Below are 16,522 nucleotides of genomic sequence, written 5' to 3'. Positions count from 1 at the left end.
CGCGGCTCGGCGGCGGCGGCGCGTCCCGCGAGGCGGCGTTAGGTCGGGCCGCTCTGCCCCCAGCGCCTCCCCGCGGGCAAGCGGCCCTGCTCGGCCTCCTCCGTCCCCGGGACCCAACCGCCGGGCCCTTGCGCCACTGACCGGCTGCATGTGCCGCGGCAGCCCCTTGGCTGGGTTAATGGTACCTCCCCGTGGCCGCCGGGCGACCCGGCTTGCCCGACTTACCGCCCGCTCCGCAGCTGGAGATAGGGAGAAGCAAGTTTGCCGTGCGGGGATGCGCGGTTTGGAATGCCAGGGGCTGCGGCTTTGCGGGAAGGGAAGGGGCGGACGGGCTGCCGCAGGGGACAAGGTCTGACAAGGGGGTCAGGACAGTCCGAGATGAAACCTGCCCCGAAAAAATTCAGGAGGTCGGTTCTGGATCTTTAGTGTCAGATGAGAACAAACTGTGGAAGATGCTCAGCATTGTAGTAATGTATTAAAAAAAAAAAAAAAAAAGGAAAAAAACTGCACCAAAAGAACTTGCCAAAATAAAGTTTGTGCTTTTTTTGAATATTTATGACTTAAAGCTGCTTAGGAAATCCAAATGAGCTGTATACCTCAGCTCCTGTTGTAATTCCTGCAAATCAGAATTCTTGATGATGATGTGAGGGTTTATTTCTTCTGAGGAAAAAGGCTATGTTTTCTCAGTGTGAAGAGTTGCATTACTGGCAGAAATAGTATAGTGCTGATGCCACATGTTGCCACATGATGACCCACATGTTGCTTTTTGCAGTTTGTGGGGGTTTTAGTTTCAGAGAGTGCCTAGGTTAGTAAAAAAGTAAGAGAGTTTTCGGATCTTGCTAGAAGGGGTTAGGGGAGAAAAGAAAATACATGTTTGATAGTTCTCTGGGGAAAGAATCAACAAATTATTCATTAGAATTTAAAGCAAGAAGATACACATGATCTGAGGTTGAAGGGAAAGAGCATCCTGCCTTATAGATCACAGATTTGTGTAAAATTAGTTGCAAACTTGAGAGATATCCTAATGGGTCTTTATGCTTCCTACTTTTTAGTCTGCCAAATATAGGGCAGAACAGATGCTGCATGTTGATAGCAGTGAAATGCCACACTGCAATGCTTTTAAGCTATGAATTGGTGATCTGACTTGACACTCACTTTAGTGCAGATCACCCAAATCAATGCAGAAGCTTCTTCTCACTTTTACATCTGTTATCCTATGTGGGCAATTGATGTTTTGAAACTTACCTTTGAAACAAACAAACAACCCTTCTGGGATGACTACTATTGACAGATTTAACTACAAGCTAATGTTGCAACTGACAGATAATCCTCTAAGTATGACTGCTGCCTTTTTCCTTTTCCTTTGAAAGGAAGATGGTTTTGAAGAAGTAAGAGAACTGGAGTATTGAACCTCTATTTGTGGAACAGATACAACTATGTAAAGAACCAGTGTGAATGCTCAGTTGTTAAGATGATTCTCTGCTGCTTTCAGACACCAGTTTTTTAAGTGACAGGATGCTTGGCATGCTCCCTGCTAGTTTTGTGAGGAAGCTCCCTGCTTGCTTCATAACAGCAGGCTTCTTTTTTCTCTGATGATTCTTGATGTGGACCTTTGTCCTTTAGGGACAGGTTAAAATGCAAACTGACAGTTTCTGTGGAGTGGTGGCTTTTGCTATAGTAAAGAATATTATATATTAGAATTTTGAAACTATTTTATATGTGTATTGGCTTTATGTGGCAAGCAGGAGAGCTACAGAGAATCTTCTGTGAGAAGCTGCTAGAAGCTTCCCTCATGTCTGACAGAGCCAATGCCAGCCAGCTTCAAGATGGATCCACTGCTGGCCAAGGCCAACCCTGTCAGCAGCAGTGGCAGCACCTCTGGGATAATGGAGTGAAGAAAGGGGGGAGGACTGGGAATTCACATGCAGCTGGAGAGGGTAGTTAGAATGCATGAGAGAAAAAACTCTGCAGACACCAAGGTCAGTGACAAAGGAGAGGAAGGAGGTACTCCAGCCATCAGAGAAGAGATTCCCCTGCAGCCTGTTGTGCACACCATGGTGAGGCAGCTGTGCCTCTGCAGCCCAGAGAAGATGCCACACTGGAGCAGGTGTCTGTGCCCAAAGGAGGCTGTGACCCCATGGGAAACGTGTGCTGTACCAGGCTCCTGGCATGCCAATGGTAGAGCAGGTTTGCTGGCAGCAGGGAGCCATGGGGGACCCACACTGGAGGAGCTTGTTCATGAAAGATTGAACCACATGGAAGGGACTCATGCTGGAGCAGTTTGTGAATAATTAGTCTATGGGAAGCAGTCATGTTGAAGTTTATGGAGGACTTTCTCCTGTGGGAGGGACCACATGCTGAAGCAGGGGAAGAGTGTGAGGAGTTCTCTCCCCATGGAGGAAGGAGATAATGTGTGACAAACTGACTGTAAACCCTGTTTCTGTCCCTCTGCTCTGCAATGGAGAGGAGGGAGAAAAAACTGGGAGTAAAGTTAAGCCCAAGAAGAAGCGGGAGGAAGGTGTTTTAAAGTTTAGTATTTTCCTGAGTCAAGTCTGTTTTGTCCATGATAGTAATTGGTGAGTGAGCCTTTTGTTTTATTTTTCTTTTCCCTGTACAGCTGAGGAGAGAGTGATAGAGCAGCTTTGGTGGGCACATGGATTCCAGTCAGAGTCAACCCACTGCAACATAAGATATTGCTGGGATTGATCTTTGGTTTTCATAGTATTAATAAATCAAATAATATTTTTTTAAATGTTCACGTGTACATTAAAGTTGTCTAAAATAAATTAAATTTCTTGAAACTTTTTGTATGACATGTGAAACAGGCACTAAGTACAAGTAACAGACTTGATCATGTAAATTGAATGCCAGTGGATTCCTATCATAATGTATGTGTTGCTTAAGGGTTTATTTTATTGAACATCTAAAAATGAAAACATCTTATAATTACTGTGCATCTTTATACTTGGCTGAGTCTTACCAAAGGCATTATAATATTTATTTCCTGCTTTTCAGAGGAATTAAAACTCAGTAGTTCACTTAATTATTATGAAAGTACTTTTTATTTTGAAATATAGATTTGTGGTATCTATAGCCTTAGATCAACTTCATTTTGGCCACCAGAGTACTCTTCCCTTTTGTTTTTGTTTTCTTTGTCTGTGTTTTTCTCTAGTAGGTGTGTAGAAGGAGTTTATTGTGTCAGGTGGGTGATGAGAGGCTGTTTGTACCTGTGTTGTGACTTGACTGTGCTACATAAGCACCAGATGACTTGCAGGAATGCTCCTGTGAGCTCTAGAGTAGGGAAGGGGTTGAAGGGCTGAGTAGGGTCCATAAGTGACTTACAGACTGGTTGCCATTATAGTTGCTGAAATATATTCTGGAAATTCACATTGAAAAAATCCTTTTGTTGACTTCATGTGTAGTTAAAATTATCATCAATATATTTGTTTTATTTTTAGCAGGGACTAAAATACATGCGGTCAGTTCATAGCATCTGTTATATAATAGAAAAAGAGTCACAGAATCACAGAATAATGAGGTTGGAAGAGACCTCTAAGATCATCAAGTCCAACCTATGCCCTAACATCTCAACTAGACTGTAGCACCAAGTGCCATGTCCAGTTTTTTTTTAAACACATCCAGAGATGGTGATTCTACCACCTCCCTGGGAAGACAATTCCAGTACTTTATTATTCTTTCGGTGAAAAATTTCTTCCTAATATCCAACTTGTACCTTCCCTGACGTAGCTTGAGACTGTGACCTCTTGTTCTGTCAGTTGCTGCCCGGTGGAAGAGACCGACCCCCACCTGTCTACAACCTCCCTTAAGGAAGCTGTAGAGAGCAATAAGGTCACCTCTAGGTCTCCTCTTCTCCAGGCTAGACAACCCCAGCTCCTTCAAACATTCCTCATAGGGCTTGTGTTCCAAGGCCCTCACCAACTTTGTTGCCCTCCTCTGGATGCGCTCAAGCATCTCAATGCCCTTCGTAAACTGAGGGGCCCAGAACTGGACACAGCACTCACGATGCGGTCTCACCAGCAGCAAGTAAAGGGGAAGAATGACCTCCCTACGCCTGCTGGCCACACAATTCCTAATGCAGGCCAGGATGCAATTGGCCTTCTTGGCCACCAAGGCACATTGCTGGCTCATATTCAACGGGCTGTCGACCAGCACCCCCAAGTCCCTGACAGTGGCTGTGGTATCATTTTGTTAAGTATCTCTTGCTAGAGTAGCAAACAGGTCCCCAGGTCAAGACAGTGGCTGTGATATCATTTTGTTCAGTATCACTTGCTAGAGTAGCAAACTCTAGAGTAGCAAACCCAGGAACAGATCCAACTTCCCTTTAAGTGAATGGCAAAACTCCCATTGGTCACAAAAGCACAGGATTACACTGTGGGTTTGGAAAAAATAATTGGTAATGAGTTCAGCTCCTGGAGGGCATTAATTTTTGCACCATGAAATCCATAATAAATTGAGTTAAGGAGTTCCACATAACATACTGGTAGAAAAATGTTATCCTTTCTGTTCTTTTATATAAATCTATTGAAGACAGAATTTGATCTTCAAGTTATATGTTCATTTAAATAGTCATATTCTGACTAGATATATATTAAATTAAATGTTAAGTGTGAAATAAATTAGAAAAATCTAATCTGGTGCAGTAATGTACTATTAGGACAAAGAAGGATTAAAATGCTTGGTTGTTGATTAGGTCTTTGTAGGGAGAGGGTTGCAGCTACCATCAGGATTTGTGGAATGAGAGCAGAGTTGTAGCTGAATCAAAACTCTTCTGAAAATGCTGTATGATGCTCCAGTGTGAGAGAATCTAACATGGGATCAAAAACTGCTGCACTTGAAGCAAACAGATTACATATTTAATTTACAGTAGTAATTTATTTAAGCCAGTTTACAAGTTCATTTGTGCTTTAGCTTATAAATAAAAATGTCCAACTGTAAACGGAGTATTTCGTGCTGAAAAATTACTTCATGGGTGGGCATGTATATGAATTGCCCTTGGTGGGACCAGAATTTGAAAATGTTCTTAGTTGCTAATTTAACAAAAGAATGATCCTAAGCTTAGATTTGCTTGGTGAAAAGGGCATAGGGCTTTCCGAGGCATGGCAGTTGAGGTGTATGGAAATGAAAAGTATTAAAATATTTCTTTTTTGTAGAATTTTTTCACATATAAAAACAATTTTTTGTTGTTTCAGTTTCTAGTGCAAAAAGCTAAATATGTTTAAAACTTTGTATTGCATCTTTTTTTTTAAGAAGTTCTTTACTTGATTCCTTTGGGGTTAATCAATTCTGCTTTAGCTTTCTTTCATTGCACTGTTTCCAAATGTATGTTTGACCCACTTTCCTTGTTAATTCTGATGTTTCAACAGGTGAGAAATTGGAGCCATTCTTCTTGCTTGCCTATTGTATTTGATAGGAAAGAAAATACCAGTTTGTATTATGTTTACTATGTTTCTGTTGGTTTTTCCCTATGTATTACACATTTAACTTCATTTTAGCAATTGACTACCAAAAAGATAAACCTAGTTACCAAGAAAAATAGTATCCCAGCATGCAGCTGAGTGCAGTTAAGAGATCTGAGAGCACTGACTGAGCATAATTAGACAAGCTAAGACATTCCAGTGGTATCTTCAAAGCTACTGACAGAAGTTATGCAAAAATTAGTGTATTCTTTTTTTAAGCTTTTATTTCTCTCAGTAATGGTATGCTATATAGTTACATAATTCTTTTTGAAAGTTAGTGCTGTTTGAGAGATGATATGACGAGATGTGAAGATACATATCTAATGCAGTGTTGTGTCGGATATTAAAATTTATGCTTGTTGTAGTTGCCGAAATTATCCCATCCCATCATTAGTGGTATTGATATAATAAAATCATTAGTATCCACAGAATAGTTTAATAAAGTTATTAGCATTACTTCTAGAAAGTCACAACTTAGTTTCCTTAAATAGCATTCTTAAAATTTCTGTGTTCTGCAGTTGGACTTGCTTTAAGATGGTGCTTCTCAATGTGTTCTTGTGATTGACATTCAAGTAAATAAAATTTCAGGTTCTATAGGAATTTTAGGCATTAAGTGATTAGGGGGTGGGAATATGTTAAATTTGCTATGTAAATTTTTAGATACAAGCATGAGAAACAAAGCAGTGTTGTTCATCATGTACTTCTGTAGTGTGCCTCTTGTGTGTGCACAGGCAGTTTTTCCATTTGCTCGTATGGCAGAGTATTAGGATGTGGTTTTCTTTGTGTGAGATTTGACATAAGTGCTGTGTGATCAGTTTGCTGCTTGGTATCTTCCTTGTAATGAGGAAATTGGCACTGTGAAACACCCACCACAATTTTAAGATTTATTGAATTTTTTTATAGCTTTTCTTGTAGGGCTACAAAAATGTGGTTTTATTTTTGTTTTCTTTCTTACAAATATTACTAGATGAGCGATACAGGAACTATGATAGACATTCAGTTTCTTAGTGTAATCAAAGCAGGCCAATCAAATACTTAGATACTGATTTAGAACTTGTCACAGGCGCTTGTTCACTTTTTTACACTTTTTTTTTTTTTTGCTTCTGCTAGTTGTCATGATACTAGGAGATTGCTGACTGTAACCAGATTAAAATGAAATAAAAATTAGTCTTGAAGTAGTTAAATATCTCCATTCCCATGATCTATATCTGAAGAAAAACAAACAGTATTTAATGCGTCTGTGTTCTTGGATCTGTTTGTGATGGTATTTATTTTCATTAAACCACAGGAATCTTGAAGCTTAACTTTTCCCTTTGCACCTGACTGTATGATGAAAAAGGATGTAGTTCCACACCTATATCCTTCTCAAGTGTAGCCTGCATTGATGCCATTGTTCCTTAAAGAGACATCAGCAAATCCATAGGTCTGCTCAGTTTTATTTTAAAGTGCATTTTCATTGAAATTTAAATTTAGCCAGTGGAAAAGCCACTTTTGAGCTTTAAAATTTGCTTTTGCTTCAAGCTAAAATTTAAAACAAAGAAAAAAGACAGTATTCTGTTCTCATTTGGTGGTGCTGTGGAAAGTTCATTGTCAGAGATTTTCTTTTCCATTAGTCTCTTCAATTGTCATTTATGGGGAACAAACTACGTTGAAAAAATTGAGCCACAGGAAGAGCTATGTGAATTTCCTGATGCCCTTGTTCACCAGTTCTCCTTGCCTTATCAGATAATATATAGAGCCTCAGTTTTACTGCTCTGTGCTCCATTCCTGCCTTCCTGCTGTGACCGCCTGTTGGTTGTTTTCAGGTGTTCCTAACTAAATTAGTCGCATCTTTTCCTGTGTTTAGGTATTGTGTGAGGGATGTGGGTATTTCAAGGATTCCCTTACCCTGCTCAGCTGCCTTCAACATGTTGAGTGTGAGGCAGGATGTTTTAAAGAAGTGAGGTGGAGTGGTGGAACTCACTGTACATTTCCTGGACTCTTTGCTTGCACCAGGTTCTAAGTGCTGATCTTGCTAGACATGCCTTGGAGAACAGAATTGGGCTGACTGCTCAGCCAGCTGTTGGCCCTTGGCAAGCTCAGGCACCTACTGAGTGCTGCACAGAAGACGTAGCCCTGCTTCTCCTTCTTTCTCTTTAGTCTGCACTTTTGCAGCCAGAGCTCAGCAGCCTTGGTTGATGGGCACAAAGGGCCCTGGGGAGAAAAAGATACTGCTCTTTTTCACTCCCAGACATGAACTGAAGGCATGGTGGGGTTATTAAGGCAAGGTTTAAATGGCTCAGTTTGAGAAATACGCCATGTGACAGCAGTGGTCAAATTAATCTGTAAAGTTAGACATAATATAGCTGCAGCTCCTACTGTGCAGAAATACCCTTGAATACAGACAGCAGTCGCCTTCTGAAACTTTGGTTTTGCATGTTTGGGGAGTTTCCTTTTTTAATGAAAAAGACCACCTCTAATGCCTTAAATTGTGATCTAGTCTTCAGTAGTTTTTGAGAGTTATCTGTGTTTCCTTATTTGCTTGCATTAAGAAGGAACAATAAAGCTTCACATCTGGATTGGGAGTGTGTAGTCACATGCTGCATCTTTATAACAGTTTTTTTATTTTACAAATATTAAAGGATAACAAAAGATTTCATACGTGTGCAACAGTTTCAACCTAGCATGAGAGTGAATGTAGTTCGTTGTTTGTTTTCTTCTGAAACAGTAGTGTTTTCTGAATAGTCTCACATTATGTCTTCTGAATAACTCATTAGCAAACAGAGATGTGAAATAGCTGTTGAGATTTTGGTTTATTTTTCCCCCCACCAGCTCCTCCCATAGGTGTGTAGGATCGCACACCGGTAGATGGAGCCCTGTGCCAGCAGCCAGCTTTGAGCAGGCTGGCGAGCGAACCTGCAGCCTCTCTGACCTGAGCGCCAGGCGGGAGCGGCTTCTTGAGCATGTATCTGCGATATGTTTTATTCATAGAAATGAATATGGGTTTAAAATTAAATGCCTACCGTTAGCTGTGCAAGTCAAGGCAGTGACTATGTGCTGAGATGCTTGGGGACAGCTCTGTGGCGTTCATGACGGGCAGGCGGTCGGGTGAAACAGCCTGGTCTGTTCCAGAGTGCTGCAAGGACGAGAGCCTTTGTGGCTTGCCACGTTTTTTCTGTTAACTTCTGAGCCAACTGCATGTCCTTAGGCAAATCTTGGTTGAAACCATAGAAAACAGGACCTATGGAAAGCTCTTAAGAAATTTACAAAGCAGATTAAAATACAAGTTTTGGCATTTAGTTTTGTATTTTTGTTTTTCATATATGCTAATTGCTGATCTTTTTAAAAACATATTTTTGAGTATAGAAAATTCTTGAATAGAGCAGTTCAGAAATTCAAAATCAGCATTAGCTAATCTTGCATATTGCCTCTTTTGCACTCTGTGTGTCCACACCCACAGCCTAGAGCTGTGTTACGTGGCTCAACTAAATGATACAGTGGATTGGGTTTGTTGACATTTATGTCGGCCACTTGTAGAACTGCAAAATATGTCCAAGTTTTTTGCAACTTTATTTAGAAATCGGTTTACCTGATGCAGTTGTGTATATAGCCAAGTTACTCTAGTGTGAGAACAGTTCTTAAACAGCATCATGCTAATTTTATTTCAAAATTTGAAATGCAGTTCTTAATTTTAAAGAGAGAAAGGAGGAAAATTTTTGAGGGATAATAATAACGCAAATTGTTCTTTTGGGGGTTTTTACTGGGTTTGTTCCAATAAATCTGTGCTTGAAATATCTGAGAGATTAGGAGTATTCTGTGATTGTAACAGGTACGCCATTTCTGTAACATATGCTCTGCATTTTTTATTTGAAATTCCAAGTGTCTTAATGTTTACATTTCAAAACAATGGGAAGGGTGTGGGTCCCTGGTGTTTTTGCTCTGACTAATATTTCTGCACAGTAACATTCCTGTACTGTACCTTAAATCTCAAAAGAAAAATTAAGTCATTCTTAAAGCCTGACAAGTTATCTGATGACTGTATGAATACTGGGCTAAGTTGCAATCTGAAATAATCTTTGGAAATGTGTTTCTACCTGCTGTTCATTATGTACGTTAAACTGGCATTCCGATGTTATGGAATGGACATAGAAATGAGATTGTGAAAGCATTTTTCAAAAATAAATTATTCAGTTAGAATTCTGCTGGAATTGTATCATTTTGTTTGCTTTATTTGTTTTAATGGTTAGTAGTCGCTTTTGCTTATGATTTCCAAAAATGAAATTACGGATTTTCTTTCACATGGCACATAGTTGGATGGGGCTTTGAGCAACCTGATCTAACAGTAGGTTTCCCTGGCAATGGCAGGGGGATGGAATAGGTGATCTTCAAGATCCCTTCCAACCCAAACTACACTGTGGTTCGTGGTAGCAAAAAATTACAGCACTCCAGTCATTCAAACCCAATTATTTGTTGCAGTCCAGAGAGGAAGCTCTAGACAGTATTCCAATTTGTTATTGTTTCAGTACATTTTTTAAAAATCAGACACAAATCCCAGCTATAAACATCCTTGTGCTTTGAAGGGAAAAATAAACAGTCATGTGTGGGGTTGACCCCAGCCAGCAGCTAAACACCAGCACAGCTGCTCACTTGCTGCTCTCCCCAGCAGGCTGAGGAGGAAAGTAAGGGGAGTGGAAGCAAACTCATGTTCCAAGACAGTGACAGTTTAACAAGCAAAGGAAAAAGAAGAAAGAACAAGCCAACCAAACAAAACTAAAACCAACAAAAATTTATGCAAATGGAGTCACTCACCACCTCTCACCTGCAGTGTACCATGGTCCAGCCAGTCTTAGAGAGCTGCTGCTTTGGAAGAAAAACTACACACCCCCTTCCTTTGCTTTACCCAGTTTCCATTGCTAAGCATGACATTATATGCTGTGGAATGTCATTTTAGCTGGTTTGGGTCAGCTCTGTCCCCTCACAACTTCTTGCCCGTGCCCAAGCTACTCTCTGGAGGGACAAAGTTGGTGGGAAACAAAAGCCTTGATGCTGTGGAAGCAGTGTATGTAATATTCAGAGTACTGGTATGTTGTCAGCACTGTTTTAGCTATAACCCCAAAACACCAAAGTACCACGTGTGCAGTTACGAAGGAAGTTAATGGCATCCAAACCAGAGTCAGTACAAGTAGTACCATATTTTTTCAATAATAAAAATACTCTTTTCTAGAATGTGTTATGAAAAGCATTTTTTAAATTTGTAGCAGCATTGGTGATAGACAGATGGGTATACAGCTTAAATTTGTAAGGGAGGAAACTTCTAAATTTATATGAATACAGTTTACTTAAGCAAGTCTCAATTAAAATTCTAGTAATAATTTAGAGGAAATTTTACTCCTATGCAGTAGTGAGTTCTCACATATGAATGAAGTTGCAACATACATATTAGACTTAGTGATGTCTTAAGCCACCATTGTTTTGTTCAAGAATGATCATGCCCTTTTGTTTTTGTGTTCTTTGACTTTTGATTTAGTTAGTACCAGAGGCAGTGATATTAGCACAAATAGGAAGCTGTAGCAGACTATAAGTATTTGACCTGAGTGTTTATGAAAATGAGCTTTCCCTGCCTCTCAAGGGCATGGTTACGAAGTTTAGCTCATGTTCTTGTTAAAAGGATGTTTTCTTTGCAGAGGAGGGAGTTTTTTTCAGAAGAAGTTTGACAGTAAAGCTTTCAGTGAAATACAGGGTAGAGCTGAAAAGACAAAATGTTCAGAAAATTACATTCCAATGAATGTTTGCCCTTAGAAGCAAGAGAAAGGCTTAATAATATTGTATGATGCATAAAATGAGTGGTAAAGTCAACATAGTGGATATACTGGTCATTGAAAGGTGAGGGAAATAAGACAAGCCTTCATTAAACTTGGCCTTTAAATGTTTTTGAAAAACAAGATACAGAAACACCAAGTCTTGCACCTGCCAGTGCATGGAGAACATCATGAAAAGATGACTGATAACCAATGTTTTTCTGTGCTTGATGCATCAGTTGAATTTGGCAGTTGCTCTGAAGAAAGTGGAGACCACCTCTGTGTGTTCAGCATTCCTTATGTATCAGCACCTGAGTCCTTTGAGAGACTTTGTATACTGCCTGAAGCATTCAGCAGGGAAGTACAGCACATGTTGAATATCAAAGGCTGTAGTGAGGACTGATGTTTTGACCCAGGGAAGATGATAGAAATGTAGAGCTAGCAATTGTGAAAAGCTTTGGGAAATTTCAGATCTTCTAGGCTCTGGTTCTCTCTCAGTCCAAAAGATCACAGGTGGTAACTGAAACAGATTAATTTGTAATTCTGATATAAGCATAGGTAATACATTTTTCTGCTGACTGTACAGAGTACCTCAAAGACCTACTGATAGTTGCCTCTAGCATGACATTTTATCCCTGTCACAGTGGTTTTTGTTAACAGGTTACATTATGTGGGGAAGGGGATTATGGTAACTGAGGCATGTAAAGGACTCCTGCCAAACACAGAACAAAACATTAGCTTGTGCAGAGGCTTGTGATCTTCTGTATTGATGAGCTGGGAAACAACTGTTTGGAAAATGTCTATTGGTCTTCTGAAGTCTGAGTGGTTTCTGTGTGCAAACGGGGGACAAAGGGAGACATAGCTGCAGTCATATAAGCAAAACTATTTTGACTGAGGTCTTTGAACTTTTCTTATGACCTAAATTTGTATCTTGACAGCAGATTCTGAGATTCTGAGTTTAGCTATTTATTTATTTATTTATAAGCTCACAAGCTGTAATGGCAAAGCATCTTTCAAAATCTGAACTCTATTCTGTCAGTGAAATACAGGTGATATTACACTTGTAATCTGGTTCATACCTAGAAACAGTTTTTCTGCTGGGCCAATTACCAGTAATTGTGATGCTGTGGTATAGCAGTAAAGAGAACGAGCAAGGTAAATCAGTCTAATACTGACATTTATGAGCTAAGCAAGCTATTCATTCTTAGAAACGTGTTACATGAAATTATAGTTTAAAACAAATTAATCAACTAATAGGGAAATTCACCTGATAGCTAATGTATTTTAAATTATATGTACTTCTGACACTTAGACTTTTCTGAAGGTTGAATGACATTGGGGGTGGTTTCATTCTTATTCCCATTTGGAGGTAGATTGTATTCCCCTTTGGAGCTGAGGAGTTGTGCTGACTTCCCTGCTCAGCTTTGTAAATACAGTGTAGTTCAAACTGATGTTACTGTGCTTTATCCACCAATGAGCAGTTTTGCCCATTCCCTGTATCTAAGGTACAGATTCCAGGTGGATGTCACAAAATCCTTTTTTCCATATTTTGTGTTTGTAGGACAGATTTGAGTCATTATCTCTAGGATAAGGAGATGGTAAAACACCTTAGTAATTCCTACAGGGACTATTTATGTATAGGAAGGAGATTCTTGTTTCAGCCTAGATCTTCCCAAAGTTTTTTTGCTTATATGGTTTTTAAAATAGCATAAATTACATTCCAAGGGTTTTAATCTTATTTTACATTGTTTATATGTGTGTCTATGTATATAATTAATGATTTAAATTTTTTTAGGATTTGGCCAAATTAAAACTACATTTTTTTTTAATATATCCCAAGCTATGTGTTGCAATACCATTTGACTGTAGATTTTTTGATAATTTTTTCTTGATTTTCAAAAGCTATTAAGGAATGCCTGTATGTGTTTTTGTATGAAATCGCTTTGATAACAAAGAAACTATTTGATATTTCTACATGCGAAAGTCTGTGTACAAATAGTGTTTAGATAAGCTGCTTTAATCTCTTATTGTGCATATTTTATAATTTTATAGTTAAGTCAGGAATTTAGAGTATTTTTTTTATTGTATACATTTGTAACTGGTTATAAATTAATCACAGAAGTACAGTGTCAGCATGAATTAATTATGCAAGTAAACCAAATGGCTATTTCATTATTTTATTGTAATGCCAAGAGTTTGAGGAGCTCTTTTGTCTTAATAGATTAGCCAGAATTCATTGGGAAAAGTCTTAGTATGTTTAAGGTAATGGGAAAATCTTGCTTTCAGTACATCCTACAGAGATCCTGTTTAAAACAGATGACAGTCTGTCACGTTCAGTAGCACATCAGTCATCAGATTTATTCTAATTCCTTAAGCTGAACATTTCATTCAAGCTTGTAGATTGTCTTGTCAAGCTACCAAAAGCCTCGTAGCTTTTCTGTCAAACATAGAGTTGCACCAGCAGTGCACAAATAAATGCTAAGCTGCAAAAATACTGTTTTATTTTCTTTAACCTTTTATTCAGTTAACTACACTGTTCTTTCATGTTATTTTCTCCACATGTGTTTATCACAAGGTATTCGAGGGACTGCCTCCTAAACATGCCTCATCCTGACCACAGCACTTCAGACCAAGGACCACTCATTTTGGGGCATGTTGTTTTTACTTGTAGCAGTCTAGACCACCGTGGTTATCACATTCCTCTTCTAATCACAAAGGCCCAGTGAGCAGCTTCATTTACTGCAGACGTGAAGGAATCCTGCTGCTGCTGCACTGACAGCTGTGGTGTGGCCAGTCTGGCTTTGTGCAGTGGCTGTGGACTTCTTGCCCTGTATGGAAAGTGACACTTCTGCTGTCAGCTCATATAGTAATGACATTCTTTGTATTTATTCATTACAGTCCTTCTAGGATATTCTTTCATGCAGTATTGTGTATGTCTGTGTCTTTTTTTTTTTATTTTCTATCTGACCATCTCTAATTCTGAGCTTTTTGTTTTAAATGAAGTCTTTTGTGTAAACTATACCATTTGCTTGTGAAGTCTACTTAAACTTTACATGGTGGTGAGAACTTGACTTGAGACATACTTTCTTTGAAGTCAATATGTGTATGTCTGAGGTAGTAAAATATTGAGGATGATTAATTGAACTTAATTAATTGAATTAAGAAAAGAAAGTAAACTATTAGATGGGTGCATTTGTATAAGTCACATTTAAGGCCAAAAAATTACTTGTAAAGTACTGAAAGCCTCATGTCCAGATAAGACTAATCTATATTAAATTGCTAATGCTATGACATTCATTATAAAGTTGTTACTGCTCTTTAATAGGAAGAAGACTTCCTTGGTTGTCTCTTTTAGCTATTAAAAATTACATCTACGCTGTCTATTAATAATTTTCCAGAATCATCAATTTCAGAACTCTACTTTTTACTTCTAATTCTTCACTGTAACTTGTGATTTCTTCTAATATGTTTTTTTTCTTGTCATTTACATGCAGTGCTAAATTTTCTCTCTTAATCTGGTGTTTTTCTTTGTTTTAAAGCTCTGCTCTTTTTAATAATTTTTTTGGTCTGTTAAATGGCCAGTGTGTTCTTTTAGCAGGCTTATTCCTTGAATGGATATTCTGAAAGACACATTGTACATGTCTAAAAAGGAAATGTGGGGTTGAAGCCCTAGATAAAACTAAAGCCTGAGTATATAAAAAAAAGATCGTTAAAATATCAAGATAATGAAAAGTCAGAAAATAAATTATACCTATTATTAATTTTGAATTGTATTCAAACATAGAAATATGTATCGTAGACAAAAGCTGATTATAGAGAGATAAAATTCAATTTTACACTGGGATAATTGTTTTATGTATTTTACATTTATTTATAAGATCAGATAAAGGCCTGGAATTCTCGATATAAATCACTGTATGGTCCTGATGAATACCAAAGTCAGTAAAAGGAAACCCCTTCACTTGCAAAACACATTGCTACTGCAGAAAATATGAAATTAATAAAATGAAACTGATAAGCACCATCTTTCCTACTACTCATTCTTTACTTGCATTATTATGTTAGATCTTATGGTAGTTTTGGTTTTTCAAAGGAGTGAATAGGTATCAATGCTCTCAGCATCTTCCCATATATTATCTGTAGCCAAATTCACATACCTTTGCTAAGTAGAGATTAATGCAAAACTTACTTGAGGTTTGTGAGTCAGAATGGATCTGTTGTCACAGTAACACTGTGAAATTAGATTGGCCCTCTTCAAAGGGTCTTGCATGTGCTGGAGATGTAGTTGATGGATCCAAATGCCACACAGATGGTGGAGCTCATGATTTAATAGTACATTTCTGTAATCACAGAATCACAGAATAATGAGGTTGGAAGAGACCTCTAAGATCATCAAGTCCAACCTCTTCCCTAACACCTCAACTAGACTATAGCACCAAGTGCCATGTCCAGTCTTTTTTTAAACACATCCAGAGATGGTGATTCTACCACCTCCCTGGGAAGACAATTCCAGTACTTTATTATTCTTTCAGTGAAAAATTTCTTCCTAATATCCAACCTGTACCTTCCCTGACGTAGCTTGAGACTGTGACCTCTTGTTCTGTCAGTGCTGCCCGGTGGAAGAGACCGACCCCCACCTGTCTACAACCTCCCTTCAGGAAGTTGTAGAGAGTTGTTAATAAATTAATTCCTATCAGGAAGGCTTATTCTATCCAGAATCAAATCTCTGGTATGTCTTCAAGAGAAGGAAATTTAACTATTTTTCAGACTGGAAAGGACAATAAAATGGATTCTAGGTTCTCACAGAAGTGACTTTGTGTTGAGTACCTCAGCTGAGCATATGGGTCAGCTTGAACTAAAGAAGAAGACGCCCTCTCAGTAACTGAATTTCAAGTCGGAATTTGAAACATGTGGATAGTGAACTGAAATGGTTGCCATTCACCTTACCACACTCATTTAATAAATAAGCTGTAGTGTTCAGTAATGAGTTTTTTCATGTGTGGTGTATTGGAGCTTTTGAGTCCTGGGACAATAAGAAACAGAGTCCTTGACATGGCATCCACTTCACAAAAAAGTGTTACTAGACCTGACAAGTATTTCATCAAGCTGGACATTTTTCACCAGTGGTGACTTCCAAAACATGTCTTCATCAGCTGGCTTTATTTGGCAGCAAGGAGTTCTGCACTTGTTGCTTTTTACAGAGTCCAGCTTTTTTGAGCTTCTGTCGAAGTACCACTGTCACTGAGGTCAGGAATTTGCACTGTTACT

General features: G+C 38.7%; 1 protein-coding gene across 1 annotated transcript in view; it reads left to right on the top strand.

The window, feature by feature from the left end:
• The window catches only part of MIPOL1 (mirror-image polydactyly 1), a 181,710-nt gene that overhangs the window by 93 nt on the left and 165,095 nt on the right, over positions 1-16,522 (top strand). The gene's annotated exons all lie outside the window — the stretch shown is intronic.

Source organism: Vidua chalybeata, chromosome 6 (genome assembly GCF_026979565.1).
Source record: "Vidua chalybeata isolate OUT-0048 chromosome 6, bVidCha1 merged haplotype, whole genome shotgun sequence".
Lineage (NCBI taxonomy): Eukaryota > Metazoa > Chordata > Aves > Passeriformes > Viduidae > Vidua > Vidua chalybeata.
This window is presented reverse-complemented; position numbering and strand designations above follow the sequence as displayed.